Genomic DNA, 19,730 nt, shown 5'->3' with positions numbered 1-19,730 from the left:
TCAATTCTTCGGCGCTCAGCTTTCCTCATAGTCCAACTCTCACATCCATACATGACCACTAGAAAAACCACAGCCTTGACTAGACGGACCTTTGTTGGCAAACTAATGTCTCTGCTTTTCAATATGCTATCTAGGTTGGTCATAACTTTTCTTCCAAGGGACACAGAAAGTACTTCTTACCTAATAATAATGGTTATCTATACCAGGTAGCTCAGTGGTTAAAAAGAAAAAAATCTACCTGCAATGCAGGAGATATAGGTTCCATCCCTGGGTGGGGAAGATCCCTTAGAAAAGGAAACGGCAATCTACTCCAGTATTCTTGCTGGGGAAATCCCAAGGACAGAGGAGCCTGGCTGGTTACAGTCAATGTGGTCACAAAAAAGTAGGACAGGACTGAATAACAAGAACAATAACAAATAATAATGGTTACTATTATTGAGGACTTAAGTATAAGCTAGGCAGAGTCCTTAGCATTTTACACACATCATCCTACCCAGTATTCAAACAATTGGATTAAGCACACACTGTTCTTTTATTTAACAGACAGGAAAAATTGAAGGACAAACAAGATTAGACAACAAGTCCAAGGACACAGACAATAAATAGCATTTTTAAACCAAAGTCTGTCAAAGTTCTGAACTTATTAGAGCTATGCTGTAGTAATACTGAAGAAATCAGAAATGATTCTCTGACTACTAGATCTGCTAATTAGCTCCTCAGACCAGCAGTTCTCGAATTTTTTTTTTTAAATACACTCTATTCAGACCAGGTAAAATATGCCATGGTGTTAAAAAAAAAAAAAAAAAAAGGCAGTGTCTTTTTCAACCCAACTTTTTTAACTACAATGTTTTAAAACTCTACTGAAAAATTACAGATCAAGAATATTATTAACACAAATATGCATCAGTATACACTATAGGTAACTAGCTAAACAACTTGTAACAAATTAAATTGATAATGACAAGACTAAACAGTAATTTATAAAGGAAGAACAGAAACAACTTGAAAAACACAACCAACTCAACATAACAGTGATATGTATCTTTACAAAAATATAAAATAATTCTAACTTATGCATGTGCACATGTGGAATAAGAGTTCTAGAATGCTGCTGCTGCTGCTAAGTCACTTCAGTCGTGTCCAACTCTGTGCGACCCCAGAGACGGCAGCCCACCAGGCCCCGCCGCCCCTGGGATTCTCCAGGCAAGAACACTGGAGTGGGTTGCCATTTCCTTCTCCAATGCATGAAAGTGAAGAGTGAAAGTGAAGTTGCTCAGTCGTGTCCAACTCTTCGCGACCCCATGGACTGCAGCCTACCAGGCTCCTCTGTCCATGGGATTTTCCAGGTAAGAGTGCTGGAGTGGGGTGCCATTGCCTTCTCCGAATAATGCTGCTACAGACTGCTTAAGTTAGACTTCTTAGCAGAATACCAAATCAGAATCTTTTATGAACTCCTGTAATACACTAACATGGATTTATGAACGCCACATTGTGCATATTCTTAATGCTTCCCTCGTATGGTCATTAACAAGGTGCCAAAGGATATATAAACGAAAGACTATGAGATCTCCTGACATTTGCCAGTATTTTCTCATCAAGGCCTACCAGTGACCTTGGGCCATATTTTAAGAAGCATTTTCCTTGACTGGGCAATGCTCCTGGCTTAGTTTGGCAATGACATCTAATTCTGGGGTGGCTGTGAGAAGCTACTCTTTTATTCAATCACAAAATATCTGAGACTCCCAAAGCAAATATGGCCCAATATACACAGTAATTTGCAGTATTATTTTTATTTTCTACTCAGTACCTCAGTTCTCTAAATCCAGTCTCTAATTAAAACAATCTTTCCCAAACACCTTCAAACAAAAGCATTCAAATCAGGTATCCTAAAACAAAGTAACAAGTGACCCAAGTGAGTTTCATTCCATTAATATTATTATATTATATTTCCCCAAATATTGAAGCTTTTCTTTCTTCTTTCTTCCCTACAGAGTACCTTCTTGAGTTTATGCTTCAGAAAGGGATTAAAGGTACAGAAACTCACCACCAGATTTTATTAACCTATTACCCAAAGACCTACGTTATTCAGTCACCAACCTAACCCTCAGTCTCTCAGCTCTTGTCTATGCCACTGTATAACACCCTGTAAGACAACCCTCTGTAAGATGGAAATGATAAGTCACAGACTGCAACTGGCTATCATTTATAGATCTCAGAGTTTATATAATTATCCTTTTTGGGGTTATCAGCCTTACTGATCTCAAGTCTATTGAAAATTATATGAACTGTACACTAGGAACAGAAAATATATGCACCAAGAGCCCAAAAAAAACAATGAAAAAGTCATGATGAGTACAGAGGTTATTAGTTGTAATAATATTTGAAAATATAGGACAGCCATTTCTCTTTAATTTCTTCAGTGGCACCTTATGGGTCTGTAATATTCTGGCCCAGATTTAAATTATATGATATTTTCCTAATTAATAAAGGTTATTATAGCATGAACTCCCATTAAAGCAGTGGAATCATCAATTGCAACAATTTAATTTCCTTGTAGTGAAGCTACTGTGAACATTTGGATTATTGTCTGGGTAAAGGAAATTGGCTTTTCATTTGTAGATGTTATAAAAATGTTCTGCTGTGCATACTTTGATGCAGTTTGTTAAACCCTGCTATCTTGGCTATCTTCTGAGAAAACTGAAATTAAAAAAAAGATCAACTGAGAAATTAGTCCACCTAAAAATTTTGATTTACAAATTTATTTGTTGCCATTCTAGCACATAATCTAAAGGACATGTTCACAAATTATACTAGTCTTCCTTTTGCCCCCCGACCCCCACATATAATCCCTTCCCTTTGGTTTTATGAGCATTGTCTTTGTTCCTCCAACATACCATTTTCTACTGCAATGAAAAGAAAGAATAAAACTCAGAGATAATTATCCTCATGTAGTCTAGTAGTTACTGTCCAAAATAAGACCCACTGACCCAAATCTATGGCTTAGGCCAAGTGAAAGTGAAAGTCACTCAGTCCTGTCCAACTCTTTGTGACCCCATGGACTATACAGTCCACGGAATTCTCCTGGCCAGAATACTGGAGTAGGTAGCCATTCCCTTCTCCAGCAGACCTTCCCAACCCAGGGATTGAACCCAGGTCTCCCATATTGCAGGCGGATTCTTTACCAGCTGAGCCACCAGGGAAGCCCTTCTACAGCCAAAACCAAATTTATAGTGTATACACAGAATAAGGGGATGAATAGCACATATCAAGAAAATGACTCATTTTAGGAACAAAAAATTTAGGCAAAGAGTTCAAGAAATCCACATCTCTTACAATTAGAGAAAAAATGAACTTTTCCTGTAAAACTGTCATCTTTTCATGATCCAAACTTAATCCCACCCCAGATCTTCCACAAACCCCCGTGAATATACAACCATGGGGACTGCCTGTATGTGCACATATAAACTTCACCCGCACTGTGGAAGAATAAAGTGCATTAAAAAAGAATGCATGCTTCTCCCCTTCTGTCTTAGAACAAAAACTCTAAAGGGTAGTGGATAGGTTTTCTGTATTCTGTGCACTAATACCCCCAAGGTGCTACTGAATAATTGATGAGCTTATGATTAGACTGCTATTCTCAGTTCTGAACAATATTGATAGGCCAAATTTAATTCACATCTAATACTGAATTCTACCTCTTTTATCGTCATCAAAATATGCATCAAGGCTGTTCTCTGTTTCTTAGAATTCCATCAGTTGATTCTTTACCTAAAGTCATAATCTTGGTATGTGACCAGCTCAACCACAGTATCAACTTGGGATGTCACTAACACAAATTCTCATAGCCCATCAAGAAAAGCTACCAGGACCATGCCTTTGCAAGAGAAGCAAGCCTCCAATGCAGATATGTTTAGGAATATAATTAGAAATAATTATATTAACACAAGAGGAAGAGATGCCAGTTATACTTTATATAAATAGACTACTTTCTTATTGCTATTTCTAAAAGAAAAAATAAACAGTAATTAATAAAACTTATAATGTTAAGATGGAGTTCATTTAGTTTAATGCCATCATATTATCTGACAAACATAAAATGATCAAATGTAGCAGAAATCCTGCAGTACACAAATGCCTGCAATCTATTTCCTTCTCCAAGTTTATAAAAGAAGCTTATGTTTTACTTGGCTAACAGGGTGGCATCAGCTGCTGATAAGGAACGTTCATAAAATACTTCCTGCGCTGTGCTATGCCTATGGGTAAATCTAAAGTAACCCATACACCCTGTGGAGAAGGAGGGCTTTAAATAATGGAAGAAGGCAGCTTTTTAAGGATATTAAATAAAAGATGTTCCATGTAGACAAGATGGCAAAGGCAAGAATCTCAGGGTGCTATCAGAAAATGTGACACTGAAAACGAAGTGTGCTTTGAACCAACAGAAAAGAAACAGAAACAGACAAACAGTATGGTAGATCTCGCACTATGAAATCTATCTAAACTAAGAGGGCTTCAGGGGAACACAGATCCGAGACTGGGACACAGTTCTGCTGGATAAGATCTGGGCAAATCGTTTCAAGTCTCTGAGATTCATCTTCTACCTTAGAAAAGGCGTGGCTGGAGTTAGGCCACATTCTGTGGTCCCTTCAAGTTCTAAATCTCTATATAACTAAATCATATATGTAGGATCAGTGACCTCATGTGACTGTTGGAAGTATAAACTGGTTCAGCTTTTTAGAGGTTAGCTTAGCACAATCTGTCAAATTTTTAAATATATATTTCCTATAATCCAGCAACTGTGCTTCTAGAATATTTAATTCAGCATTGCTTGCAATAGCAGACAGGTGAGGGGAAGGGTGATAAATTGCAATGCATTCATACAATACAGCCATTAGTAAGAAGGGAAGAGATCAAAAGCTCTGACCGGAGCTCCAAAACACAGTAAGTAAAGAGGACAGGCTTTAGTTCAATAGGATTCAACTACATAAACATATGTAAGTGTATGTATACATTTAAGAAGGCACTTAAATATCTACTGAATGAATTAAATACACATGGAAAAAAGAACTGCAAGGCCACACACCAACTATTAACAGCAGCAAGTAACCTCGCAGGACAGGGTGGGAGTTAGGGGATGGAAGGGAATAAATGGGAAGGTTTATGTTTAAACTCAATGCACTTCTGGAGAGTAGCCTTCTTTTTTTTTATTGGAGTACAACAGCTTTACATTGTTGTGTTTACATTGTTGTGGTATTTCCTTCTTTTAAAATAAGCATCGATTTATCTTTTATTTAAATATTTCAAAAAGTTTTAAGAAGTGGAACCTTTAAAAAGTGATGAAATATCTGTTTACCTAAAGGAAGCCTCCCCCCTCCCTCCACCACCAAACAAAAGGATGAAAACACTGATAATAGATTATCTCTGACCTGCTGTACTTTTCTGAGAGGTAATTTGAGAAGAAAAAAGCAAACATTGATGGAACAGATTTTTAGTAAATAAGAGATTTTTAATAGCTAAAATAAGCCAAAACAAAATCCTGGAGGGCAGTGACTAGGTCTTTGTCGCATCCCACAAGGACAGTATTCAACAAACAAATATCACACTGGAATGAAATGATCCAAGCACAGGTTGGAGACACAAACTTGGGACTCCATGTCGCTCTCAGGAACTGATTATAAAAATACATGTGCTCATCTTAAAAATCTCTCTCAACAGTTTACAACCAAATCTTTTCATTAAGACGTTCTGCCTCCCTCTAATATTCCGCAGGTGTTTGGTTTACAAATTTCCACTTTGCTAATCAAGGCTATATTCCTGTATCACACTTCGCATGATGTTTCTCATATTTTTCAAGTATTTTAAAACTCAAAACAATTATTATGCAGCACCTTTTTTGGCGTTCTCTTCCTAAGTGTCTCGTGATTTATGGTTTTTCAGTTGTGAACTCTATAGATACTTCAAGAATGTAAACAAGCATTAACAAACAGTATAGTCCTGAGAGTTAACATTCTGGTAAAAAATCTTTGCTATATCACTATTTTATTTTTCCATCCACAAAAACATAAAACACTGGCTGACGTGCTTTTTAGTGCACAGGTCTGCATTCTCAGAACAGAGGAAGGATGCTGCTGCTGCTGCTGCTAAGTCGCTTCAGTCGTGTCCAACTCTGTGCGACCCCAGAGACAGCAGCCCACCAGGCTCCCATCATGTTTCTCCTGGCAGAACTGCTTATAAATTGTATTAGAAAAGGCAGTAAAAACTATCCAGAGTCACACTGCCTGAATTCAAATCTTGGCACCACCACTTATTACTGTATAACCCTTGACACAGTGGGTTTCTAAGCCTTGTTTTTCTAAGCCTTCATGTTTTCTTCTATAAAATGTGGTGGTACTAAAGTACTGTATCTTACAGGACTGCTGGTAGAATTAAGTAAGGTAAAACAATTACTATGGTGCCTGACACATAATAAATGTTCAGTATTAACCACTATTATCACTCCACTATACTATTATTATTATTCACTAATACATGAGGGGAAAAAGGACAGAGACAAGTGGATAAAAAAATGGAAAGAGGGCACAGACAGACAGTCCAGAGAGAATTTCGTTTCTCTTCCAAAGACACAGCACCCATGGAGACCCACACTACTCAGCAGCAGCATCTGAGTATTTCCAGTACACTTTCTTCCACATGAATATGTCAGAGGACATGGAAACACACAGTTAAAAGGGCATGGCCACTACTGCAGCAGTTTGAAGAAGCTTAGCTTGGACACCGGGAGACAGATTTGCTAACAAGGTATCAGCAAAGTTGGTAACCTCACTTGTAAATGAGAAGAAAGGATTAAAGTTCTCTGAAGTCTGTTCCAACTATTGAACACTCTTCTCTCTTTCCAAAATGGTTGCAGAGCAAAACCAGCTACATCAGAAGTCCAGTTCAGTCGCTCAGTTGTGTCTGACTCTTTGCAACCCCATGAATTGCAGCACACCAGGCTTCCCTGTCCATCACCAACTCCCGGAGTGCACCCAGACCCACGTCCATCGAGTCAGTGATGTCATCCAGCCATCTCATCCTCTGTCGTCCCCTTCTCCTCCTGCCCCCAATCCCTGCCAGCATCACAGTCTTTTCCAATGAGTCAACTCTTCGCATGAGGTGGCCAAAGTACTGGAGTTTCAGTTTTAGCATCATTCCTTCCAAAGAACACCCAGGGCTGATCTCCTTTAGAACTTAAGCACAGATACTGCCTTACCACCACTTGTCCAGCCTATAGTGAAAACCAGGGATCTGGAATTGTTGGCTCTTCTGAGATTTCATTGTCTTCTCTCATACAACCAAGCTTTTACTACTGGAAATTCTTATATTCTCATCTGGCTAAGTTCGCCTGCTCTTTCGAGGTTCAGGAACAGACCTCACACCCTTCAGCAACAGCCTCCACTGATACTGCCAATCTTCGTCAGGTGTCTCTTTTATGTGCTTTGAAATCAGCTTGTTTTCCTCCATCACTGCCCCATCGACAGCATCCAGTGATCTCGTTAGTGATTTGTCTTATTGGTAAGCAAACTTCCAGAGAGTAATAACGTGAATTCATGCAACAAATACTGAATTAATGTCTTAGTCCTCTTTACATTCCCAGTAGCTAATACAGTTTCTAGCATGTTTAAGCCCTCAAAATTAACCAAAAAAGGCCATATATATATTAACAGCTCTCTTCCCTGAATTCCAGATCTCAACATCCCATTGCCTAGTTTCTCTACTTGGTTACCTCAAAAGTACTTCAAAATTCACTTTGTCCTCCCTACATCTCTCTGCCACTAAAAAACCTGCCCTACAATGTTCCCCAGCTCTGTGAACCCAATTATGGAAACCAGAATGACATCTACTTCAACCTTACCTCCCATACCTAATTTATCAGCAAGCCTTTTAATTTTACCTCCTAAATGAGCTCTCAAACTCATTTACTTCTTGGCAACATTCATTCTAGTCCACACCACCCCTGTCTCTCACTCAGACTATCTTTCTAACCCATCTCTTTGTTTTTACTCCAAAATGTCCCCATACAGCAACCAGACTGAATGACACATTCTAAAACTGATTATGAACTCTTTCCCTCAACCCCTCCATGACTCTCATCCCCACTTAAATACCTTCAGTGGCTTCCCAAGTCTCTTAACACAAGAGAAGGAAAAACACTTAACTAGGCCTTCAAGGCTTGCGGAGTCTGGCTCCCTTCTGACTCCACAGTCATTTCCCTAATGTTCCTTGGCACATGATAAGCTCCCTCAGGCCAGAGGGCTTTGGCATAGTTATAGCCAATTCTGTAATCAGGCAACCTTAGATGAGACGCTCAGTCAACTGGAGAGGGTCTCCTGCTGGCGTTGAAGAAGTTGTCAGGTTGTGAGAAGGCCCTGAAGTTAGACCTGAAAGTGGCCTCTAGGAGCTGAGAGGGACCCCCAGCAGTAAGAAAATGAGGACCTCAGTCATTCTGCTAACAACCGAAGAGCCTGGTGGAGGACCCCAAATCTCAGATGAGACCACAGCCCCTGCAGTCCCCTCAAATTCAGCCCGGTAAGACCCAGAGCAGAGAACATAGCTATCCCATGCCTGGACTTCTGACCTACAGAAATTATCATGAGGGGCTGCAGTTTCAAGCTGTAAGTGTGTGGCCATCAACCCTATCAGACTCCACACCCACTTTTTATAACAAAAATTTTGCTATATTGCCTACTGTTCTGTAATAAAATTCATAGATTGAGAACCTACTAGTTACTTATAAAAAATACATTAGCTATAAGGGAGAGATTTTTAAATAATTTATAATAAAATAATATGCATTTCAACCAAATTAGAAAACCAAACAGTCCCTATAAATTTTCATAATGCCTTCTGAGGAGAGAGTCCATAACCATAGCCTCTGCTTGCCAGGACACTGTATCTAGAACACATTGATTCAAAATTAGAATATTTAATCTTAAAATGCCTATTGCTTGCTAATTTTGTTTCTTTACACATCATGTTGTAAAGGATGTCTTTGAAAATCACAATAGCATAATATTGTTGTTCTAACCTTTTCCCAAAATGAACTTAAGAAGGTTTGAAAGCCTCATAATTTCCTTTTATCCCTCCTCCTTCTCAATTATTTAGTACTCACTGGGCACGTGATACTGTTACTCGAAATTAATTTTCACACTTAAATACTTTTAAAGCTTCTAATTAATTTCCCAACTCTCGTTTTTTACATGTGAACAGAGAATCACCATCATCTAGCGGCTCATTATACACACTATAAAATATTTCACCCCAGCTGTGAAGCTGGCCATAGTAAATACATTTTGTTGCCTTAATCAAGATTTATGATAACATAATAATGTAATTTTTAAAGGCCACATGCCAAAGTACTTTCTAAATTAATAAAAATACTTAGTACTTAACCTATAACACACTTTAAAATCCTCACACAGTCTCGCAGGTAGCTCTGTGCCCAGGGCTAGTAACAACTGATGGAGAGCCTGTCACCGAGCCCATTTACTTGATTTATTTTACAGTAGTCTTCTAAGGCCATATATATAATGGGTACACACTGTGTGATGGGAAAATAAATTATTTAGTCTGGACAACCGGACAGTGTTACCACTAAGTTATTAATTCACTGAGGGGGGAAATACCCTGAATAGCCTTTTTTCATACACAATAGCAACACTATTTAGTAACTATTTACAGAATCCCAGGAACCTAGAGCTAGAAAGGACTTAAGGATCATAACCATGGTTTTTTACAAATGAGGAAACGGAGAAACCTGTCCAAGTTTACAGCCATCAGTGGCAGAAACTAGGATAAGGTAAGGGGAGATAAGGCTATGGGTTCTAAATCTCCTCAGTCAGAAAATGGGGATAACCACAGCCCTGGTAGGGTGGTTACGAAAATGCAGTGAAATAATAAAACACATGAAGGACACAGTATATGCTTGACACGTGATACCATAACCATCATTTTCTTGCCCTGGGTTTCCTCCACCAATTTTCCCTATCACATTTTTTTTTTTTTTTTAACCAAAACATCATTTAGGATCATGTACATTTGGTGATGATCTTCTGACAGGTATACTGCATTGATATACAAATTAGAGCAAACTATTTATTTCATTCAGGAACAGAAGGACTCACTAGGAGGCTACAGGAAGCAGCTGACCCCAAGCCTCAGGTGTTAAGCCTATACCCCTCAACGGTTTAAAATACTTTCAACTTGTTGGACTGAGCCCATATCAGCTTAGCCAAGGTGGACAGCATATAGGCCAGTTTTTTGAAAATTATTTGTTTTTTTTGGTTGTGCTGGGTCTGTGTTGCTGCACACGGCTTTCTCTAGTTGCGGTGAGCAGAGGCTACTCTCTAGTCGTGGTGCAGTGACCGCTGACTCTCTGGGGCGGAGCACGGGCTCTGGGTACCTGGGCTTCAGTAGTGGTGGTGTACAGGTTTTAGCTGCCCGCAGCATGTGGAACCTCCCCAGACCAGGGATCAAACCCACGTCTACTGCACCGCCAGGTGGATTCCCATCTGCGGCACCACCAGGGAAATCTAACGTCAGTTTTTCAATACAGTACTTTACACATAGTTTCTAATTCCTTTTCCAGTATTTACTCATTTATCTTTACCTGTGGTCACCTCTTCCTAACCTGAAATTCACTCCTGAATCCACTGAAGTCTCATTAACAGCCCACTGCTCCACTGAAACCATTCTTATCAAAGCCATTAATAACCTCTTAATTGGAAGAGAGTCCAGCTATGTTAGAAATAAAGCTAATAAGATGCAAAAATTTTAAAAATATCCAACAGTGGGCAGGGGACAGTGTCCTGGTCTGGGGCACAATGGTGCCAGCTCAGTTCTGGATGATACAGATGGGTCACCTTGTTACCTACTCCTTATGCCCATGGAGCCTGGGCCTGCCCAAGCAGCAGCCCCCAGCTTCACGTACGGCAATTCCTAAGCTGAAAGGCCAGGAAGGGCTTCTGAAAGTCAAATGGCTACTGTAGGGACTTCCTTGGTGGTCCAGTGGCTAAGGCTCCATGCTCCCAATGCAGGGGCCCTGGGTTCAACCCCTGGTCAGGGAATTAGATTCCACATGCCCACAACTAAGATGCAGCACAGTCAAATAAATAAATTAACTTAAAAAAAGAAATTGAGGGGAAAAAAAAACAAGAAAAATCACCAACGAAACTTAATTTATAAAACCTTGCTTCACATTTCAAAAACTACTACCTTTTCTCCAAAGCATCCTTCCAGAAAATACTGTGAATACACAAGTCAGAAAGACTATATAGCATGTGCTACAACAAAGGTAATCAATTTCAGCTGAGAAAACGACTTCATATGACAGATTCATGGTTGTTTCAAAACATGTCTACAAACTTTTTGACATCCTCCCCAAAACGGTGGAGCCTAAAAGGCTTTCCTTGAATGTGGGTTGGACTCAGTGACCCACTTCAAGAGGATTTTGTGGCAGTGTGTCGTCAAGATAGGGTATATAAGGCCTGTGTTTCCTCTTGTATCACTTGCTCTGGGTAAAGCCAGCTGACATGCTGTGAGGATAACCAAGCAGCCCTACAAAGACCTGAGGCTGCAGCCATCATGGAGGCAGATCCTCCAGCCCCATTCAGGTCTTTAGATGACCTGTCACAGAATGTCTACAATTGAGTCAGAATCCATCCAGCTAAATTTCCCACCCAAAGGTACTGTCAGATAAGATATATTTGTCCTTGTAAGCTGCTAAATTTAGAGGTAATTTGTTACATGTCATGCCACGTTCAGTCGCTTCAGTCCTGTCCAACTCTGCAACCCCAGGCTCCTCTCTCCATGGAATTTTTCAGGCATGAATACTTGGGATTTTTCAGGCACGAATACTGGCGTGTGTTGCCATTTCCTCCTCCTCGGGGCCTTCCAGACCCAGGGATCAAACCTGCATCTCCTGTACTGCAGGCAGATTCTTTACAACTGAGCCACCAGGGAAGCCCCAATTTGTCACATAGCAATAGATAACAAATACAGGGTTTAATATTTGTCCATTTTTATAATTTTAATTTTATTTAAAAGTTTATTATGAAATTAGTGGAAATCAACTATGCTTTACAAACATAATTATAGTCACTATTCCCAGGAATGTATAAAATTGGACTCAAAAGGTATCAGAGTAAGAACATCAAACCAGAAGTAGAATATATACACAAGTATCTAGCTTGTAAATAGATTTAAAAAACAAACACTTGAATGGGTGAAAGGAATAAGTGGTGTGGAAAGAAAGACGATTAGCTGAGAAATTTCAATTTGGGGTGAAGCACCAAGACATTTTTCACTAAGTGATAAAAAAGGAGTTCTGAATTTACTTTAAATGTCCTTAGCTTGGAAAAGTACAACTCTTTCTCCAGAAGACTGAACCTATGCATAGAGAATGGGAAATCTGAATGTTTATGTAAAATAACCTGTCAGTCAACCAAAAACTTTTGCGTCAAATATAGCATGTATTCACAGGAAAATCTGCATGGGGGTCTTTAATTGTCTACCTCCTTTTCTTCTCCATTTTTAACAATATTATCAAATTGCTTCAATCATTCAGGCAGTTATTAAAAGTCTTACTTCTCAAACAACTTCTCCCAAATCAGCAGACACAAGATTGGATTTCTTCATCTAGATATTTCCATGCTAGGGCCCCACTGCTGATGGTGCTGAAGAGCACGGCTGTGGAGACCAAGCATGGGGCTGCAGACTTGTCGCACCTCACTGGTCACACACACAGGCAAACTGTTCTCCCCATTCTGAAACTCAACTGCCTAATTAATAAAATGAGGATAATATCCAATTTACAAGGTTTTATTATGAGTAGAAAAGGCCTAGCATAATGCAGCCACTTGATAAACAGTGACTAACTGCTTTTGCTTATATGCATTATATTTCCAACGGAGAAGGCAATGGCATCCCACTCCAGTACTCTTGCCTGGAAAATCCCATGGATGGAGGAGCCTGGTGGGCTGCAGTCCATGGGGTCACTAAGAGTTGGACACGACTGAGCGACTTCACTTTCACTTTTCAGTTTCATGCATTGGAGAAGGAAATGGCAACCCACTCCAGTGTTCTTGCCTGGAGAACCCCAGGAACGGGGGAGCCTGGTGGGCTGCTGTCTATGGGGTTGCACAGAGTCGGACAGGACTGAAGTGACAGCAGCAGCAGCAGCAGCAACTATATTTCCAAACCAAGAAAACAAGGACACAGACTGCCAGAATATTTCCTGTATCACATAAAGACCCAAAAGGCAGCCCAGGAGATTAATGAGGATTTATGACACGCTATAATTTCTGGAATATTATAAAAGCTTACAAGCTGAAATCGAAACTGAACACTCAGGTGTTCAAATATTAGAGAACCTAGACTGTGACCAATATTTATTTAACATATCATATTCTATTTTGTTGTTCAGTCGCTTAGTTGTGTCCGACTCTTTGCAACCCCATGGACTGTAGCCTACCAGGCTCTTCCATCCATGGGATTTTCCAGGCAAGAATACTGGAGTGGATTACCATTTCTTTCTCCAGATCTTCCCGACCCAGGGATTGAACCCAGGTCTCCCCCATTGTAGGCAGACACTTAACCATCTGAGCCACCAGGGAGGCACAGGGAGCTTGCTTAAATTCATGTCTATTGAGTCTGTGATGCCATCCAACCATCTCGTGCTCTGTCGTCCCCTTCTCCTCCTGTCTTCAAGCTTGCCCAGCATCAGGGTCTTTTCCAATGAGTCAGTTCTTCCCATCAGGTGGCCAAAGTATTGGAGTTTCAGCTTCAACATCAGTCCTACCAATGAACACCCAGGACTGATCTCCTTTAGGGTGGACTGGTTGGATCTCCTTGCAGTCCAAGGGACTCTCAAGAGTCTTCTCCAACACCACAGTTCAAAAGCATCAATTCTTTGGCACTCAGCCTTCTTTATGGTCCAATTCTCACATCCATACATGACTACTGGAAAAACTGAAAAAACTAGACAGACCTTTGTTGACAAAGTAATGTCTCTGCTTTTTAATATGCTGTCTAGGTTTGTCATTGTTTTTCTTCCAATGAATGCCTTTTAATTTCATGGCCACAGTAACCATCTACAGTGATATTGGAGTCCAAGAAAATAAAGTCTGTCACTGTTTCCACTGTTTCCCCATCTATTTGCCATGAAGTGATGGGACCAACAACTTCCTTCATGGCTCAACTGGTAAAGAATCCGCTCACAATGTGGGAGACCTGAGTTCGATCCCTGGGTTGGGAAGATCCCCTGGAGAAAGGAAAGGCTACCCACTCCAGTTTTCTGACCTAGAGAATTGTATGGATTGTATAGTCCATGTGGTCGCAAAGAGTCAGACACGACTGAGCAACTTTCACTCACTTGATGGGACCGAATGCCACTAGTCATTTTTTGAATGTTGAGTTTCAAGCCAGCTTTTTCACTCTCCTCTTTCACTTTCATTAAGAATCTCTTTAGTTCCTCTTCACTTTCTGCCATTAGCATGGTGTCATCTGCATATCTGAGCTTACTGATATTTCTCCCAGCAATCTTGATTCCAGCTTGTGCTTCATCCAGCCTGGCATTTTGCGTGATGTATTCTGCATATAAGTTAAATAAGCAGGGTGACGATATACAGCCTTGACGTACTCCTTACCCAATTTTGAACCGTCTGTTGTTCCATGTCTGGTTCTAACTGTTCCTTCTTGACCTGCATACAGGTTTCTCAGGAGGCAGGTAAGGTGGTCTGGTAGTCCTATCTCTAAAAATTTTTCAGTTTGTTATAATCCACACAGTCAAAGGCTTTAGCATAGTCAATGAAACAGATGTTTTTCTGGTATTCTCTTGCATTTTCAATGATCCAACAGATGTTAGCAATTTGATCTCTGGTTCTTCTGCCTTTTCTAAATCTAGCTTGAACATCTGGAAGTTCTCAGTTCATGAACCGAGAGAAATATGTTTTTCTCCTCTACCAAATTATATATTCTTTGATTGCTCAAAAAAAATTTCTGGACTTCCTGGGTGGCACAATGGATAAGAATCTGCCTGCCAACGCAGGGGACGCAGGTTCAATCCCTGCTCTGGGAAAATTCCACATGGTGCAGAGCAACCAATCCCGAGCACCACATTACTGAGCCAGCACTCAAGAGCCCAAGAGCCACAACTAATGAGACCCTGTGCCAAAACCACTTAGGTCTGCATGCTCTAGAGCCTGCACACTGCAACTACTAAGCCTGTGTGCTGGAACTACTGAAGCCCGTGCACACAGAGCCCGTGCTCCACAACGAGAGAGGCCACCGCAATGAGAAGCCGGCACACTACAATACAGCAGTAGCCCCATTCACTGCAACGAGAAAGCCCACACAAAGCAGTGAAACCCAGCGCAGCCAAAAGTAAAAGTAAATCAAATTTTAAGAAATGTTCTGTGTATCTCTATATTCTCATGGCTCTAGTATACATACATAGGGCTGAAAAAATTTATCTTCAAGTCCTCAATGTCTACTCATATTAATATTTGCTGTGGTTCACTCAGTCACGTCCAACTCTTTGCAATCCCATGGACTGCAGCTCGCCAGGCTTCCCTGTCCTTCACTATCTCCTGGAGTTTGCTCAGACTCATGTCCATTGAGCCAGTGATGCCATCCAACCATCTCATCCTCTGTCAGCCCCTTCTCCTCTTGCCCTCAATCTTAGTGTTCTTGCCTGGAGAATCCCAGGGACGGGGGAGCCTGGTGGGCTGCCATCTATGGGGTCGCACAGAGTCGGATACGACTGAAGCGACTTAGCAGCAGCAGCAGCAAAGGTATTGGAGTTTCTGCTTCAGCATCAGTCCTTCCAATGAATATTCTTGATGTCTACTCATAACAATATAGTCTTAAGATTGTAAAATTCAGGCATCAGATCTTCCTCTCACAAGGTGTATATCATGCCCTGACAAGTTGCTTCAGTCATGTCAGACTTTTTGTGACTCTGTGGACTATAGCCTGCCAGGCTCCTCTGTCCATGGGATTCTCCAGACAAGAATACTGGAGTGGGTTGCCATTTCCTCTTCCAGGGGTTCTTCCCAACTAAGGGATCAAACCCAAGTCTCCCACATTGCAGGCAGATTCTTTACCGTTGAGTCACCAGATCCCTAACTAAAGCCAGTGTTGGATAACCAGAGCAATGAGCATTTCTCTATGTGTAGAAGGCAATGGCACCCCACTCCAGTACTCTTGCCTGGAAAATCTCATGGATGGAGGAGCCTGGTGGGCTGCAGTCCATGGGGTTGCTAAGAGTCAGACATGACTGAGCAACTTCACTTTCACTTTTATGCATTGGAGAGGGAGGTGGCAACCCACTCCAGTGTTCTTGCCTGGAGAATCCCAGGGACAGGGGAGCCTGGTGGGCTGCTGTCTATGGGGTTGCACAGAGTCGGACACGACTGAAGTGACTTAGCAGCAGCAGTAGCAGCACTCTGCACAGTTTCTGGCACAGAGTATATACTTAATGAACAAATGTTAGTAGAAAGAATAAGTTGAGTGAACAAGAGCCAAATGAAGCATGCTGAGTAGCTAACAGGTCTAGCTACAATTTAACTCCTGAAATCTCTTTTCAATGTGTTTATATCTTTGCACAACTACTGTCTGATTTCCTTATATAGCAGTTTTCATTCCAATCCCAAAGAAGGGCAACGTCAAAGAATGTTCAAACTACCATACAATTGCACTCATTTCACATGCTAGCAAGGTAATGCTCAAAATCCTTCAAGCTAGAATTCAATAGTATGTAAACTGAGAACTTCCAGATGTATAAGCTAGATTTAGAAAACATAGAGGAACCAAAGATCAAATTGCCAACATCTGTTGGATCATAGAAAAAGCAAGAGCATTCCAGAAAAACATCTACTTCTGCTTCATTGACTATGTTAAAGCCTTTGACTGTGTGGATCACAGTAAACTCTAGAAAATTATTAGAGATGGAAATACCAGACCACCTTACCTGCTTCCTGAGAAACCTGTATGCAGATCAAGAAGCAACAGTTAGAACCACACATGGAACAAATGACTGGTTCGAAATTAGGAAAGTAGTATAGCAAGGCTGTATATTGTCACCCTGCATATTTAACTTCTGTGCAGAGTACACCAGGCGAAATGCTGGGCTGGATGAATCACAAGTTGGAATCAAGATTGTCAGGAGAAATACCAACAACTTCAGACATGCAGATTTGTTGTTGTTTAGTTGCTCAGTCATGTCCGACTCTTTGTGACCCCATGGACTGCAGCATGCCAGGCTTCCCTGTCCTTCACTACCTCCCAGAGTTTGCTCAAATTCATGTCCATTGAGTCGGTGATGCCATTCAACCATCTCATCAAGAGGCTCTAGTTCTTCTTTCACTTTCTGCCATTAGGGTGGTATCATCTGCATATCTTGGAATGCAGATGGGAATACCAGACCACCTTACCTGCCTCCTGAGAAACCTGTATGCAGGTCAAGCAACAGTTAGAACCAGACATGGGACAATGAACTGGTTCAAAATTGGGAAAGGAGTACATCAAGGCTGTATATTGTCACCCTGCTTATTTAACTTATATGCAGAATACATCATGCGAAACACCAAGCTGGATGAAGCACAAGCTGGAATCAAGATTGCTGGCAGAAATATCAATAAGCTCAGATATGCAGATGACACCATGCTAATGGCAGAAAGTGAAGAGGAACTAAAGAGCCTCTTGATGAAGGTGAAAGAGGAGAGTGAAAAAGCTGGCTTGGAACTCAATATTAAAAAAATGAAGATCATGGTATCCGGTCCCATCACTTCATGGCAAATAGATGGGGCAACAGTGGAAACAGTGACAGACTTTATTTTCTTGGGCTCCAAAATCACTATGAATGGTGACTGCAGCCATGAAATTAAAAGACGCTTGTGCCCTGGAAGAAAAGCTATAACAAACCTAGACAACATATTCAAAAGCAGAGACATCATTTTGCCAACAAAGTTCCATATAACCAAAGCTATATTTTTTCCAGTAGTCATGTATGGATGTGAGAGTTGGACCATAAAGAAGGCTAAGCACTGAAGAATTGATGCTTTCGAATTGTGGTGTTGGAGGAGACTCTTGAGAGTCCCTTGGACAGCAAGGAGATCAAACCAGTCAATCAAAGGAAATCTACCCTGAATATTGGAAGTACTGCTGCTAAAGCTCCAATACTTTGGCCACCTGATGCGAAGAGCCGAGTCACTAGAAAAGACCATGATGCTGGAAAAGATTGCAGGCAGAAGGAGAAGGGGACAACAGAGGATGAGATGGCTAGATACCATCACCAACTCAATGGACATGAGTTTGAGCAAACTCCGGAGATGGAGAAGGACAGGGAAGCCTGGCACAGTATAGTTCATGGGGTCCCACAGAGTTGGACACAAGTGAGCAACTGAATGACAACAACAATACAGAAGAACTCCCTTATAACTTCCTATCATAGATGTAGGACTAACATCTATGATATTAGCACTAACATTTGTGCTATATGAGTATATGAGACATGTAAGACCCAAAGTACATCAGCAGAGAAGAAAGAAGTCCTTATGTTCCTGCTCCCCTCCATCCACATTTCTGTGATTTTATCTCATTCTGTTCTTTCCTTTGAGTTTTGCCCATTTTGCCCATCCTCTTGTAAACATCCCAGGTACACAAAGTATATTATTTTCTTACTCTATAAACCCTCAAAGTACCTAATAAAAGATACAGATTGTAATCTTGGCATTTTTTTAAGACAGAATGTTCAGACTTCTTAAAATAAAATTTTTATTTTGTATTGGGGTATAGCTGATTAACAATGTTGTGTTCAGGTGAACAGCGATGGGAGCTCAGCCATACATATCTTGTATCCATTCTCCCTCAAAATCCCCTTCCCTCCAGGATGCCACATAACATTGAGCAGAGTCTTGGCACTTGTTATTGACAATTATTTTGCTAACTGGGCTCTCTGACATTTAAAAGAGGGCGGGGGCATCTAATTCAGAGTCAAAAGCACCTAGTTACGCCTCAGCTATCTGAAAGAAATTTTCTGCAGTTATTGTGTTTATGTGTGTCTATAAAATTAGAAATAGTATCTTCTCAGTGACCATGCAGAGATATAAGAGGATGAAAGAATGTTAGTACTTGCAATCACCCATAAGGACATTGTTAAGAAGCTTCAAAGGTTCGTTCAAACAATGTTATGTGCCAAGCATTATACCAAATTCTGGATGAAACAGAAATAAGAATGAGTTGAAGTTCATGGAACTGGAAAGCAGAATGGTGGTTCTCCAGGCTCTTACTTCCTTATTTTGCTCTAAACTTTCTCTGAATTCTCCATCAACCTCAATCTATTCGTTAGCCTCTCAGCTGGCCTCTCTTCCTTCACCAATCTTCTGAGTCAGTGGTTCTCAAAGTGCGGTCCTGGGAATAACAACATTAGCAACACATGAGAACTTATTCAAAATGTAAATTCAAGAGCCCCTGCCAGACTTTCTGAATCAGAAACTGTGGAGGTGGGACACTAAGAAATCTGTATTTTACCAAAGCCTCCAGGTATTTCTGATGAATGCTCAAGTTTGAGAAACCATCCAAAAGTTCCACTCCATGTTCTTTCCAGTTCTCATTCTTAACTTTTCTGGATAGGATTATCTTCTTCCACTATCTCTGCAGCTGTAACTATTACAACAACTAACAGCAACAGCTGTCAT

The 19,730-nt window shown here is 40.7% G+C and overlaps 1 protein-coding gene across 7 annotated transcripts in view; it reads right to left on the bottom strand.

Annotated features, from left to right (window-relative positions):
* BTBD9 (BTB domain containing 9) overlaps positions 1 to 19,730 on the bottom strand; it is a 410,213-nt gene that overhangs the window by 386,716 nt on the left and 3,767 nt on the right. Inside the window, exon 2 of one of the 7 annotated variants that reach the window (XM_055571500.1) lies at positions 19,323 to 19,443. The exons of 5 other annotated variants lie outside the window; for them this stretch is intronic. The gene's annotated coding sequence lies outside the window, so the exon portion shown is untranslated. Of the gene's footprint in view, positions 1 to 7,246; positions 7,393 to 19,322; positions 19,444 to 19,730 lie in introns of those variants that run through there. One more of the 7 variants, XM_055571502.1, reaches the window with a different exon arrangement.

This window comes from Bubalus kerabau, chromosome 3 (genome assembly GCF_029407905.1).
Source record: "Bubalus kerabau isolate K-KA32 ecotype Philippines breed swamp buffalo chromosome 3, PCC_UOA_SB_1v2, whole genome shotgun sequence".
NCBI classification, from domain to species: domain Eukaryota; kingdom Metazoa; phylum Chordata; class Mammalia; order Artiodactyla; family Bovidae; genus Bubalus; species Bubalus kerabau.
The sequence above is the reverse complement of the archived record's forward strand: the minus strand, read 5'-3'. Positions and strand labels throughout refer to the sequence as shown.